At 32.1% G+C, this 12,836-nt stretch overlaps 1 protein-coding gene across 2 annotated transcripts in view; it reads right to left on the bottom strand.

Moving 5' to 3' along the window:
• The window catches only part of LOC139496235 (uncharacterized), a 30,443-nt gene extending 21,056 nt beyond the window's left edge, over positions 1-9,387 (bottom strand). The window contains exon 1 of one of the 2 annotated variants that reach the window (XM_071284732.1): positions 9,283-9,387. The gene's annotated coding sequence lies outside the window, so the exon portion shown is untranslated. Of the gene's footprint in view, positions 1-3,625; positions 3,737-9,282 lie in introns of those variants that run through there. The other variant, XM_071284731.1, reaches the window with a different exon arrangement.
• Between the last annotated feature and the right edge of the window lie 3,449 nt (positions 9,388-12,836).

The raw sequence follows: 12,836 nt of genomic DNA, 5'->3' as shown, positions 1-12,836 counted from the left end.
CCACTAACATCTAATAAACAAATCATGCATTAAAGACTAAATTATCAATCAGTACACATCCAACATCAAATGGATTTAGTCTTAATACGTCAAAAACATTCAGACAAAACCATTACCTTGTGCAAATGTAGCAGACTGATTTTTATGATAATTTTATATATTGTAAAAATCATCTATTTAATTACTTATTTATTATTAAAGCTTAATTACATACTTTGAATATTGGATATTTAGTTTAAATTGTTACTTGCAATACATTTTACTTGCTATTTAGTTAATAACAGTTAAAGGTATTATTTATTATATTTCTATATTATATAACCTGTGATATTCGTAAAGTATATATATTTATGTTATATGAAATAGCTTGTTATTTATATATGTTGTATTGCTATTTCAGACTTGTTTTATCTACTGGTACAATAAAGCATCAGAACCCTAAGCTCTTGTTGGTGTATTTCTTGGCATTGAAAACCACCTATTACACAATGGCAAGGTATCGACAGATTGTACACCCATGAAAATGTATATGAATATTACAATAATATTTAGTTTGCCTTTAATTTACTGATAACAAAATCAAAGTTAATACCAATAAAAACAATATTCAATGATATTATTACAGTGTTGAATTGGTAACCTTTTAAAAGAAATTTATTTAAAGGATCGATAAGTTTACTAGGGTCGTTTGTAAATTTCCGGGTACGGTAAATATAAAAAAAAAAGAAGATGTGGTATGATTGCAAATGATACAACTCTCCACAAGAGACCAAAATGACACAGAAGTCTCCGAAAGGATAATGTTAAACATATCAAACGGGACAACTAACGGTCTTTTTTATGTAACACTATTTTCGTCAAAATGAGGATGTGCTATCCCGTTTGAAATAAGTTTCCTACAGGTACAACCAAACTTCAAAACAAAATCATTATATCTATAGAAGAATTTAGTAAAGGTTTGAAGTAATTTGTTGTAATACCATTGTATTCTGATGTAAATACCTTCTTATTAATACTAGCAACAACATTACATAAAAGAAGGACGAAAGATACCAGCGGGACAGTCAAATTCGGTAGGTCACATTCGTGAAAAGAAAAAGGTTTTGTAGTTACGACATAAGGACAATATCCGAATTTATAAATCATGCAGATATAATCACAATATTTCAAGGCTGAACGACATGTTGTACTTTACTGTATGTCTTTGTTTTTTTGAACAGATATATAATTTTACGGAAGGATATTTTCGAAGATTACCAATCAATGGACTGAAATTTCCCGAGCTGCATTGCGAGGGATATTTGGTCCCAAGACTGGTACTTTTCGCAAGTACCCCTCAATAACATGATATATATGTTTAATTTAACCGAATATATTTCATTATGAACTCTCTGTATAGGTGAAACGAAATGTTGGAGGTTTTTTTTTATTAAGAAGCTGGTATCATAATTCATGAACATATTGAATCATAATTTTGAGGATAAGTAGAACCGGTAGAATTATACATGTACTAATTCGCAATAGTTAATGTAACGTCATATCCGTATTCCTTTTGCGGGAAGAAGTTCGCGAGGTTAAAAAAGGAATATCCAAAAATCGCAAATACAACGACAAAGAGGCGAATTTGAGGCATATTCACCAGCAATGGTGAAAAAGAGGAAAATTCATTTGAAATGAGGAAAATTTTAGAACATGCGAAAAATACACTGGCTACCAACCAATCAAAATCTGGCATTCTTATATAATTTTATAAGGTGTGATTACAAATAAAAAAAAAGCAATATTCTAATATTTTCTTTTAATTTCGATGTTCGAAAATTTAAAACCATTAAATTAAATAGCTGCTATAAATATTACCATAACATTCCGAATATCTTTTGAAATATATGTTTACGACTCATTTTTACAGTTGCTAGTGTTCTTAATTTGGGAACATTTGCTAACACACAGAATATTATATGCTTTATAGTGTTTTCGGCAGTTTCAAAGGGTATTCCAAAAAAAGTAACTTCGATTATGCCTAAACGATCAAAATAACGGTGAAATATAACTTCGCTTATAACGAACATGACGAATGAACGCCATCCCGATCAGGGTTGTAAAATATAAAAAAACTATGGGAAAATGAATTGTTACCAAGGCCCCTTTTTGCAAAGTTTACTTTTCCAATTTCATATATGTTCAGAAATGTGCAAAATCACGCAATATCTGTGTCAAGTAACGTATATGACATTAATCATGTTAATAGTTTGCTTTACGTGATTTAAAATCAGTTTTCCCATAGCTTATTACGCCGGATTTATAGTACTTTGATATTGCACATATATAATTTGTGTTAGCTGATAGTGTAATCTTTTTTAATTCGTTTAAATACGGAGTCTCCCCAATACGATTTTTTGCTATCGGAATTCGGATTGATGATTGAACGCGTGGATTAAAGGTGTTTCTTTTATATATATATAAAAAAACACATCATTACAAATAATAAGTCTTTTTGAACTATCGATATAACAAAGAGTTTAAAATTGAATATATAGATTTTCGCTGGTCTTCTCAACGAGATTGATTTCTCGCTTCAGCTGGTACGGCAAAAGTAAAAAAAAGCAATAAATTTGAGATGATAATCTGTTTATCGCTATTTTGCCTACGACGACGTTGATGTTTACACTGACAACGGCACGTGCGTCCTAAGGCAGATGACAATGGTGATAAGGAAAATTCTAGGCAAAATAAGTCAACTTAAACTGATAGTTGAATTGAAATTGTCAAATTTAGAAAAATAAATCATGAAAACAATAGAAACTGGCAAGCGAAGATAATTATGAACAGAACTTTAAATGGCTTATTTGGGAAAAACAAAACAGCACTAAATCGAGGAGCAAGACAGACTTGGATCGATAGGCCATTTATCTGCTATCCGAGATGCACAAAACTAATTTGTCAAATGAAAAGCATATTTTACAGTTTTTATTTTAAATACTTATTTGTTTCTGTTCAATTCCATTTAATGTGAATACGATACTAATCCTTCTTTTTGTGACCCCCCACCCACATAAAATAAACGGTTGAAAATGTTGAAAAAAGCAACTAATTGTTGGGTTTTTTTTTCAAAACACCCACCTTACGTAAGTCAAAAAGGAGAACACTGACTATGCTGAAAAGGAAACTATCCGTCAGTAAGATCAAATATATATTTCGTAAAATAGCGATAATAACAATTATCATGTGAAAGACACAAAAAATCTATCTTATGAGATACGTAATATGGATTACATATTGTTAAGATTGTAACACAAGAACCCTGGCTTAAAACTTATTTGTTAATCTTTTGTTATATCAAGAAAGAAAAGATCATTTCCTGTTTCCTGCCATGCGTGCTCTCTGATTTCAGTTGGATATAATTATAAACAGTGAGAGGCAAATACAGAATTCAAATACAGGGAATCGTCCGAAACATCATTACAATTTATGGTAGCACGCGTTTTCTGCGTCAAATTTGTATTCATCTTAACGATTTTTTTTATGAATGGTTTGTTGTGCAGGGGTTCGGCATTTCGTTATATTATCATAAAAATTTCGCCCTTTAATATGCAAGTCTTAATATTAAGATTTATTTAGTACTTACCCAAGTTTCGAGATGTGACAGTCATAATCAATTGATCGGGTTCTGCTTTTGTGTGATCTATTTACTCAATCCTAGATGATAGCTGATTGGCTACTGAAATCAGGCGACCACTGAACAAACGAAATGTTATAAGACGCAGTTAAGAACACTTGTATTACATAATTCTTTAAATAGAAACAACTAGTTTATGAGCAGAAAATCAATACAGTTTATCAGCAAACGTCATTAAATTTTATAGTAGCACACATATAAATTCCACCACTACAACAAGTGTGCTCCGATATTTCTGCACTCGAGTCAGTTTAATTTTGATATTTTAAACGCGAGGTTTGCCGATCTTTTAGATTAATAAAAATGTAACTTTTGAGAGAGGATAAAAATCGTTATATACGAGTTCTACTAATAAAATCTGTTTCTGTTAGGATTTATACCCTTCCTTTTCAAAGATTTGCAAAAAGTTTCGTTCTTTTACGTGACGTTATCAGCCATGGTCGCCTTTTGTCATAACTTAACAATAGGAAAATTCAGAAGAAACCAAGAAAAGTTAACGTCATTATTAAATTTCGACTAATCATTTGCCGGGAACAGATATTTCACTAGTGCGTAGAAATGAATATAAAAGCAATAAAGAAATGTGAAAATATCACAAATATAAGAAAAGCTATCTTCTCAAAGTTTATCTTTAAATTAAATGGTGTACTTTTTCTTTTTATCAAACAAAGCTGGGTTTTCCATGAATGATCTATATAAAATCTGACAATTTTGCACAACCCGTAGCATAAAATTAAGACAGGTATCCCATACTCTATATTACATTTTACAATAAAGCATGATTAAAGTACATTTTGACAGCTCATTAAACTAGAGGCTCTAAATAGCCTGTGTCGCTCACCTTGGTCTATGTACTTATTAAACAAAGAACACAGATGGATTCATGACAAAATTGTGTTTTGGTAATGGTGATGCGTTTGTAGATCTTACTTTACTGAACATTTTTGCTACTTACAATTTGTTCTATCTATATAGACTTGGCCCTTTAGATACAGAAGAAAATATTTTGTAAAAATTTCAAAAATTTACAAAATTAATGAAAATTGTTAAAAATTTACTATAAAGGGCAATAACTCCCTAAGGAGTCAACTGACCATTGTGGTCATGTTTTTTTATTATTAGATCTTACTTTGCTGAACATTATTGCTGTTTACAGTTTTTCTCTATCTATAATAGTATTCAAGATAATAACTAAAAACTTAAAATTTCTTTAAAAATTACCAATTGGGGGCAGCAACCCAACAACCAGGTGTCCTATTCATCTGAAAGAGAGGCAGAGAGATATTGACTTGATAAACAGTTTAACCCCTTGCCAGATTTGCTCTAAATGCTTTGGTTTCAGAGTTATAAGCCAAAATCTACATTTAACCCCTATGTTATATTTTTAGCTATGGTGGCCATCTTGATTGGTTGTTTTGGGTCACCGCACACTTTTTTTAAACTAGATACCCAAATAATGAATGTGGCTAAGTTTGGTTAAATTTGGCCCAGTAGTTTCAGAGGAGAAGATTTTTGTAAAATATTACAAAAATTTACGAAAAATTGGTAAAAAACTGATTGTAAAGGGCAATAACTCCTAAGGGGTCAACTGACCATTTTGGTCATTTAATTTATTTGTAGATCTTACTTTGCTGAACATTATTGCTGTTTACAGTTTATCTCTATCTATAATAATATTCAAGATAATAACCAAAAACGGCAAAATTTCCTTAAAATTACCAATTCAGGGGCAGCAACCCAGCAACCGGTTGTCCGAATCATCTGAAAATTTTAGGGCAGATAGATCTTGACCTGATAAACAATTTTATCCAATTTCAGATTTGCTCTAAATGCTTTGGTTTCAGAGTAATAAGCCACAATCTACATTTTACCCTATGTTCTAATTTTAGCCATGTCGGCCATCTTGGTTGGTTGGCCGGGTCACCGCACATATTTTTTAAACTAGATACCTCAATCATGATTGTGGCCAAGTTTGGTTAAATTTGGCCCAGTAATTTCAGACGAGAATATTTTTGTAAAAGTTAACGACGACGGACGCAAAGTGATGGGAAAAGCTCAATTGGCCCTTTCGGCCAGGTGAGCTAAAATTCTTTGGATTTTGATATACCCCCCCCCCCCCCCTTCATCAGATGATACAAATAGAAATACATCTAACAAAAACACAGAGTGGACGTGGCCGGGTATATCCCAACAACAAAACGATACTAAGTACTGACCTGAGAGTACTCGCAGTAACAGTTCCTAGTTCAAAACCACTAACATCTAATAAACAAATTATGCATTAAAGACTAAATTATCAATCAGTACACATCCAACATCAAATGGATTTAGTCTTAATACGTCAAAAACATTCAGACAAAACCATTACCTTGTGCAATGGCAAGGTATCGACAGATTGTACACCCATGAAAATGTATATGAATATTACAATAATATTTAGTTTGCCTTTAATTTACTGATAACAAAATCAAAGTTAATACCAATGAAAACAATATTCAATGATATTATTACAGTGTTGAATTGGTAACCTTTTAAAAGATATTTATTTAAAGGATCGATAAGTTTACTAGGGTCGTTTGTAAATTTCCGCTTACGGTAAATATAAAAAAAGAAGATGTGGTACGATTGCAAATGAGACAACTCTCCACAAGAGACCAAAATGACACAGAAGTCGCCGAAATGACAATGTTAAACATATCAAACGGGAAAACTAACGGTCTTTTTTTATGTAACACTTTTTCCGTCAAAATGAGGATGTGTTATCCCGTTTGAAATAAGTTTCCTACAGGTACAACCAAACTTCAAAACAAAATCATTATATCTATAGAAGAATTTAGTAAAGGTTTGAAGTAATTTGTTGTAATACCATTGTATTCTAATGTAAATACCTTCTTATTAATACTAGCAACAACATTACATAAAAGAAGGACGAAAGATACCAGCGGGACAGTCAAATTCGGTAGGTCACATTCGTGAAAAGAAAAAGGTTCTGTAGTTACGACATAAGGACCATATCCGAATTTATAAATCATGCAGATATAATCACAATATTTCAAGGCTGAACGACATGTTGTACTTTACTGTATGTCTTTGTTTTTTTGAACAGACATATAATTTTACGGAAGGATATTTTCGAAGATTACCAATCAATGGACTGAAATATCCCGAGCTGCATTGCGAGGGATATTTGGTCCCAAGACTGGTACTTTTCGCAAGTACCCCTCAATAACATGATATATCTGTTTAATTTAACCGAATATATTTCATTATGAACTCTCTGTATAGGTGAAACGAAATGTTGGGTTTTTTTTTTATTAAGAAGCTGGTATCATAATTCATAAACATGTTGAATCATAATTTTGAGGATAAGTAGAACCGTTGGAATTATACATGTACTAATTCGCAATAGTTAATGTAACGTCATATCCGTATCCTTTTTGCGGGAAGAAGTTCGCGAGGTTAAAAAAGGAATATCCAAAAATCGCAAATACAACGACAAAGAGGCGAATTTGAGGCATATTCACCAGCAATGGTGAAAAAGAGGAAAATTCATTTGAAATGAGGAAAATTTTAGAACATGCGAAAAATACACTGGCTACCAACCAATCAAAATCTGGCATTCTTATATAATTTTATAAGGTGTGATTACAAATAAAAAAAAAAAAATATTCTAATATTTTTTTTTTTAATTTCGATGTTCGAAAATTTAAAACCATTAAATTAAATAGCTGCTAAAAATATTACCATAACATTCCGAATATCTTTTGAAATATATGTTTAGGAACATTTGCTAACACACAGAATATTATATGCTTTATAGTGTTTTCGGCAGTTTCAAAGGGTATTCCAAAAAAAAGTAACTTCAATTATGCCTAAACGATCAAAACAACGGTGAAATATAACTTATAACGAATGAACGCCATCCCGATCAGGGTTGTAAAATATAAAAAAAACTATGGGAAAATGAATTGTTACCAAGGCCCCTTTTTGCAAAGTTTACTTTTCCAATTTCATATGTGTTCAGAAATGTGCAAATTCACGCAATATCTGTGTCAAGTAACGTATATGACATTAATCATGTTAATAGTTTGCTTTACGTGATTTGAAATCAGTTTTCCCATAGCTTATTACGCCTGATTTATAGGACTTTGATATTGCACATATATAATTTGTGTTAGCTGATAACACTTTTCTAAATCTTTTGTAATTCGTTTAAGTACGGAGTCTCCAAATACGATTTTTAGCTATCGGAATTCGGATTGATGTTTGAACGCGTGGATTAAAGGTGTTTCTTTTATATATATAAAAAAACCACATCATTACAAATAATAAGTCCTTTTAAACTAACGATATAACAAAGAGTTTAAAATGGAATATATAGATTTTCGCTGGTCATCTCAACGAGATTGATTTCTCGCTTCAGCTGGTACGGCAAAAGTGAAAAAAGCAATAAAGTTGAGATGACTAATGATAATCTGTTTATCGCTATTTTGCCTACGACGACGTTGATGTTTACACTGACAACGGCACGTGCGTCCTAAGGCAGATGACAATGGTGATAAGGAAAATTCTAGGCAAAATAAGTCAACTTAAACGGATAGTTGAATTGAAATTGTCAAATTTAGAGAAAAAAAAACCATCAAAACAATAGAAACTGGCAAGCGAAGATAATTATGAACAGAACTTTAAATGGCTTATTTGGGAAAGACAAAACAGCACTAAATCGAGGAGCAAGACAGACTTGGATCGATAGGCCATTTATCTGCTATCCGAGATGCACAAAACTAATTTGTCAAATGAAAAGCATATTTTACAGTTTTTATTTTAAATACTTATTTGTTTCTGTTCAATTCCATTTAATGTGAATACGATACTAATCCTTCTTTTTGTGACCCCCCACCCACATAAAATAAACGGTTGAAAATGTTGAAAAAAAGCAACTAATTGATGGTTTTTTTTTCAAAACACCCACCTTACGTAAGTCAAAAAGGAGAACACTGACTATGCTGAAAAGGAAACTATCCGTCAGTAAGATCAAATGTATATTTCGTAAAATAGCGATAACAACAATTATCATGTGAAAGACACAAAAAATCTATCTTATGAGATACGTAATATGGATTACATATTGTTAAGATTGTAATACAAGAACCCTGGCTTAAAACTTATTTGTTAATCTTTTGTTATATCAAGAAAGAAAAGATCATTTCCTGTTACCTGCCATGCGTGCTCTCTGATTTCACTTGGATATAATTATAAAGAGTGAGAGGCAAATACAGAATTCAAATACAGGGAATCGTAGCTTGATGGTAGATACATATTTCGTTTGCCAACGAACGTCATATTAAATCAATAATACATATATATTGGCTCATATTCTAAAAACACGACATTGAAAGTGATCAATTTTTATTTTTTAAGAAGTTTATCCGAAACATCATTACAATTTATGGTAGCACGAGTTTTCTGCGTCTAATTTTGTACTCATCTCAACGATTTTTTTATGAATGGTTTGTTGTGCAGGGGTTCGGCATTTTGTTATATTATCATAAAAATTTCGCCCTTTAATATGCAAGTCTTAATATTAAGATTTATTTAGTACTTACCCAAGTTTCGAGATGTAACAGTCATAATCAATTGATCGGGTTCTGCTTTTGTGTGATCTATTTACTCAATCCTAGATGACAGCTGATTGGCTACTGAAATCAGGCGACCACTGAGCAAACGAAATGTTATAAGACGCAGTTAAGAACACTTGTATTACATAATTCTTTAAATAGAAACAACTAATTTATGAGCAAAAAATCAATACAGTTTATCAGCAAACGTCATTAAATTTTATGGTAGCACACGTTTTCTGTGTCTAATTGTGTAGTCATCTCAACGATTTTTGAATTAATGGTTTGTTGCACAGGGGTTAAGCACTTTTGTTATATTATCATAAAAACTTCTCCCTTTAATTTGCAAGTTTGAATATTTAGATTTATTAAGTACTTACCTAATGTCTCGAGAGTTTACAGTCATAACCAATTAATCGGGTTCTGCTTTTGCGGATCAATTTACCCAATCCTAGATGATAAAAGAGGGACAAAAGATACCAGAGGGACAGTCAAACTCATAAATCAAAAATAAACTGACAACGCCATGGCTAAAAATGAAACAAAGACACACAGATAAACAATAGTACACATGACATAGAAAACTCAAGAATAAGCAACACGAACCCAACAAAAAACAAGGGGTGATCTCAGGTGCTCCTGCTCCACATGTGGCACCCGTCGTGTTGCTTCTGTGATAACAAATCCGGTAAATAGTCTAATTCGGTAGGTCACATTCATGAAAGGGAAGGAGATTGTAGTTACGACGTAAGGAACATATCCGATATCATATGTGAAACGTTATTCCATAACGGTCAACCAACTCGTGATGGCGTCGGTAAAATTTACGAAGGGATAATTTCATCTTTACCATTTGGAACTATTAGTTTAATAGCTTCCTTGTGAGCAGCAACCCTCTATCAAGAAAATCATGATAAGAAATGCAAGCATGGGAATATCGTATCAATTGGGAGATATATACCCCGTATGCAGGTGCAAGTTCACAATTGGAAAGCTGAAATCATCTCTTTTGTCGTAAAGTTTTATTTCAACCGACCCCCATTGTCACATTTCTAGATGTAAGTCAAGATATGAGACCGAGTTAACTGTATCTGTAGTATCCTTTATCTCTAGTTCGATGGGATAGATGAGTTCAACATAGTCATCAAATTTTGAATTGTTTAGCTGATTGGCTGCTGAAATCAGCCAACCACTGAACAAACGACATTTTATAACACGCATTGAAGAACCCTTGTATCATTTTATTTTTTTGATAAATATAACTAATTTATGAGCAAAAAATTAATACACGATGTACTGACATTTATTGCATTTTACTATGTGATTTGAATAAATAAGTAAACAACTGTTGTATCTTCTAATTCTTTACCTACACTGTTATATACATTCCAATACCAAATTAAACAAAACATGTTCGATTGTATCATTCGTTTTTCTTTAAATCTTTTTTTTAAGAAAAAAAAAATAACAAAGAAACGGACTCCAATGTCTGTACATTTATTTCATTGACTAAGACAGTTATATACATGTGCACAGCAAAAGTTCAAAATGTATAAACACGTCCGGCCTGACATCCAGCGCAAGTAAAAAAAAAGTATCAAAAAGGAAAAGCACAAAAAAACTGAACTCTGAGGAAAATTCAAAACGGAAAGTAACTAATCAAATAGCAAAAACGAGATGTATAAGTACAGAGCCACGCTATATGTATCGAAGTAACATAAAAAGGCATATAGACAAAGCACATTGGCAAAAATGAAAGTGAAGAATACAAAAATATCATAAACAATAACATAATGGCGAAATATTTAACAAAGAAACACAAAAAGGCATATATCGACAACCTCATTCATGGTGTTCTTATATTTTATTTTTGACAAACATCCGCGACATATAATTGGTTCAAGAAAAAAATACAATGAATGTAGTATATTCCTAGCATAGAAACAAAGGATTGCATTTTTGTTCATATATTTCAATTCAAGTGTAATTTGATATATAATAAGATTGGTTCGAAAATGAAATTTCCTGCCGGAAGTCGATAACTTCGAAGACATTTATTTAACTGACTTCAAGAAAATAAAATACGCAAGTGTGTTAAATGTCTCATATCCTCATGATTTTGTCATAAAATTAAATAACTAGTATGATATTATTAACATATGGTGTAATGATATTAAGCACATCGTATCTGTATGAACTATCATTTATTATATCTATGAAACTGTCGAATGTATGTATTTCTGTTCTGTATCTTCCTCTTTTAATAGGAGCTCCACCATAGGTTATGGTGTAAAAAGGAAAACATTTAACCTACTGTATCGGTACAGATTTAATATGAGCATTTGTCTTTCCAGTTTCAAACCTGACCGTGAAGGGTCGTACTACCAAAAAAATAATAAGTACAATGTAATCAAACATACGAACACACCCATTCACCTAATTCGCTCATCCTCAAAAAAATTAAAAATGCAAAATATAAAAACACATTATATACAAAATAAGTGATAAGGTCACCCCGAATGCCGCACAAATGCATAGACAACGAACGGGAAACCGGAGAGGACATACTTGTAATCCAAACCGAGACCGCTAAATGCCCAGCTGTTTTTCTTGTAGAGGAAAACCGGAAATCCTACGATAAAGGATCTCAGAGAGAAACTACCGATCAATTAGGGGAACAGCTAAATCCCTCAGACATCAAATAAATTGGTCTAATAGTTTCCCACATGGAAACTACTAATGGATCCCATCTGACTACATGTCTCAAACAAACCTGAAAATATCTGCAGAAACTTTCCTCAACCAAAAAAATAAATCCAAATAATAAAATATACGATGTCAGGATTTATCCATGACAAAACAATTTCAATGATGTTGAAGGATTCTCTCTGCAAAAATGTTCACGCCCGCTCTCATCTGTATGATCGACTCGTATTTCGCATTTGTATTTCAAAATGTCGGAATTAAAACAAGCTCATATCGGGAGTTGTTACGATTGTCCCTTTTTATCGTACTACATATTGACATTCTACATGTTTACATGTACTTGTGATATGGTATCGAAATTAAGACACAGCTTTAGTTCACGTCTCACTCTTGTTTCAAAAAGCGACAAAATGTTACCACCCGGATTAATTGAGCTAATATAGTGTTATTATGACATGGATTGAGGCATAGTAGGCAAATTGCAAACAATGAAGCACGAGATTTACATACCTACATTATAAAGTCGATCTCAGTGATAATTGGGCAAATATGAGGCAAAAGAGGTTTAAGGGAAACAAGACGTGTAATTCCCTGATGACACTACACTTAAACATTGAGCGTTTTTACAAGTAACAATCCGAAAGGGACAACCGTCATTTTGCCTATGGTTAGTACACATTCGGTTATAACAGCGGTATACCAATATCTATGATGAGTGTATATACTTCTGTTTCTATAACAAAAGACAATACGAAAATCAATGTTTTTATACAAAAGGTAAGAAAACCCCATACAAACACAATCAATTATAATGCATGTCACTTTATCATCAATCA

Source organism: Mytilus edulis, chromosome 11, assembly GCF_963676685.1.
Source record: "Mytilus edulis chromosome 11, xbMytEdul2.2, whole genome shotgun sequence".
Lineage (NCBI taxonomy): Eukaryota > Metazoa > Mollusca > Bivalvia > Mytilida > Mytilidae > Mytilus > Mytilus edulis.
Note: the sequence above shows the minus strand (reverse complement) of the source record. Positions and strands in the feature narration are given on the sequence as shown.